Source organism: Thamnophis elegans, chromosome 4 (assembly GCF_009769535.1).
Source record: "Thamnophis elegans isolate rThaEle1 chromosome 4, rThaEle1.pri, whole genome shotgun sequence".
NCBI classification, from domain to species: Eukaryota; Metazoa; Chordata; class Lepidosauria; order Squamata; family Colubridae; genus Thamnophis; species Thamnophis elegans.
This window is the reverse complement of record NC_045544.1, coordinates 90,915,968-90,918,849: the sequence shown is the minus strand read 5'-3', so window position 1 is coordinate 90,918,849 and position 2,882 is coordinate 90,915,968. Positions and strand designations below refer to the sequence as shown.

The 2,882-nt window shown below is 39.6% G+C and overlaps 1 long non-coding RNA gene across 1 annotated transcript in view; it reads right to left on the bottom strand.

Moving 5' to 3' along the window:
• LOC116507008 overlaps window positions 1–2,317 on the bottom strand; it is a 4,298-nt gene extending 1,981 nt beyond the window's left edge. The window contains exons 1-2 of the long non-coding RNA XR_004255126.1: window positions 2,094–2,317; window positions 1,778–1,857 (exon numbers count right to left, since the gene is read on the bottom strand). This is a non-coding gene — a long non-coding RNA (uncharacterized LOC116507008). The remainder of the gene's footprint in view (window positions 1–1,777; window positions 1,858–2,093) is intronic.
• Window positions 2,318–2,882: the final 565 nt, after the last annotated feature.

Genomic DNA, 2,882 nt, shown 5'->3' with positions numbered 1-2,882 from the left:
GTGATTCCTCAAATCCCAACCTGACTGCTATTGTTCATGGTATTACTTGCATGGTTAAATCTCAAGGAAATAACCAAGATATAGGATGGTATTTGAAAAGCATTCACCAAGACCAGGGTGGCAATCCTCTTTCCAGTTTCTAAAAATGCATGGTTGTGACTATAACATCATCAGGAGACAAACTGAATGAGGGCATTTTTACTTTTAAGACATAGTTCACTATGTAGCATAGCAGAGGTGGGTTCCTACCGGTTTGACCCGGTTTGGTTGAACTGGTAGTGGTATGCCAGTCTGGTTCCCTGGTTGCCGCTGTCTCCATCTTTTTCTTTAGTTCTGTGCAATTTCCATTGAATTACGCATGCGTGCACATCCAGCTCACAAGCGTGCGCAAATCACACAGATGAGTGAATTGGCAGTAACACTGGCTAGAACCCACTCCTGTAGCATAGGATGTACCCTTGTTTATTTATTTATAAAATTTAGAGACCGTAACTTGTGTCCTTCACTTGAGGGTCCATCTTATTCTAATCCTCTAAACTTCCCCAAATAGATTTTCAGTCTTCTGTGGCCAATGAGTGCCTGTGATTCTTACTGGACTATAGGGGATAAGTTTCTAGTAGTTGTTTTCTGCCTAATAGTTGTTATTCCTCTGTAAATCTTGAGGTTCCACCAATCACATTACTACCTTCCTCTTGTTACTTGTTGGGCAATGTTTTGACACCAGTCCTGTGGCTCACAGCTTGTTGGTTAAGTTTGCTATAATATTTGTTTGTTTCTTTATCATGTTTAGAAATATGGAGAAAAATGGAGCGAAAAATTTTAAACTCTGCCAGGAGGTTCAGAAGGATAGAAACAAATGAGGTTAATGTTTAATATTTTCCTTATCTTAAAAAAACATTTTGTGTAATTAGTTTGTTTCTTAATAATTTTCCCTCTTTACCTTTTCTGTTTCCTTTTCCATGAACTTTCTGTGGGGGCAGTGAGCGGTTATTGTTTTTTGTTTTTTTTATATTCTATATTGTAAGATGCCTAGATTTACTGTCAGCAAGCAGGCAGCCATGCAAAAAGGCATTAAGAGTTGTTAACCTAATTTTGCAAAGCTTCTTCTCTGGTAATACTGTAATGCCAGCTAGGGCATACAAAACCATTGCCAGACCAATCCTCGAATACAGCTACCTGGAATCCAGACTGTATATCAGACATTAGTAAAATTAAGCGGCTCCAGTGCTATTCCACGAGAAGAGTACTCCACTCCTCTGCTCACAATAGAATACCTTATGCCACCAGGCTTGAAATTTTTGGCTTAGACAACTTAGAACTATGCCGCCTACGATCTAACCTAAGCATAGTACACAAAATTGTCTGCTACAGCGTCCTACCTGTCAATGACTACTTCAGCTTCAACCGCAATAATGTATAGGCAAACAATAGATACAAACTCAAGGTAAACTGCTCCAATCTCAATTGCAGAAAATACAACTTCATCAATAGAGTGGTCAATTCCTGGAATACTCTACCTGACTCTGTTGTTACCTCCTCAAACCCTCATAGCTTCAACCTTAAACTGTCTACTGTGGACCTCACACCATTCCTAAGAGGTCTGTAAAGGGGCATGCTTAAGCGCACCAGCATGCCTACCATCCCTGTCCTACTGTCCCCATTTATTTGTATTCATTTCATGTGCTTATGTCCATGTTTATACTTATATTTCATACATGTTTTGACAAACTAAATAAATAAATAAATAAATAAATAAACAAACAAACAAATTTCTTACATAAATAAATGTACTTCTTTGCTTTATGTTCCCATAATGTGTATTTTGGTTTTTCTTTGACAGGACTGAAGAAAAGTCACCTTCAAGGAAGAATAGCACAATGCATTAGTTAATCAATTGCTTTCCCCCCCCTCCCAACAAAACTGATGTCTCTTTCTTTCCTTTCTGCATTTACTGCCCTCATTTTTTTTTGGACCATATTGATCTAAGGGGCCATAAATTGTACAGACCTGCCACAGAATTTCATGTCTTCTATCTATCTATAATCTGTGCATTTTAAAATCTATTTCTTCGAGATTTTTTTTTAAAGGCTGACCTTGAATTTCCAGTTCCTGGAAGGAAATGCTTCCATTGGAACTGTGTGTTCCAATGGAAGGAAATGATTCTGAGAAAATGATTCTGAAGCCACCACCTTTGAAAGGTAGCAGCACCAAACACCTCGTCTAACCAGCCATTATTTTCCCACGGAGAGCCTGCACCTTCAGGAAAGGAACTTGATTTGTGAAGGAACTATTAATTGGCTGACAGTTAATTATTGACAGATTTGGACAACTTTATCTTTCTATCAAAAGCTGGACCAAGACCAAACAGCGTGCAATTTATAGTCAGAAAAGTCAATGTATCCACGTGCCTTTTAGTGTGACTTATTCCTTTCCTAATGCTTCACATAATTTGCCCCTGTTGCTACAGCCAAATCCCTCTCCCATGCGGTGTATTCCTCTTAGGCTGCCAACCCTTTTGGCAGCAACTGATCTGCAAAAGGCTCTGCTGCAGGCAATCCCATGGGTGAAAGGGGAGAAAACCCAGAAGAAAAAGCAAGTAAACAGAAAAATCTCTCTAAAAGACTTTTACCCAAGTCAAGGTGTCCACCCGCCTTAACCCCATTTGGCAGACCAGGAATTACGGGGGAAGGGGGGTTGCGGGTGGAATCAATCTGGAGCTGCCTGAGATAAGAGGCGTCCAGTGTTAAAAAACAGGCTTCCTCTATACCTCAGTGTGGCCTTCCTTTTGTAAACAGTCTTCTTTTAATGTTGTAAAATGTTTTTTTCCATTTATGCAACAATGATGTCTATGGTGGTAGAAGAGGGAGAGTGGAGGAGAAGCA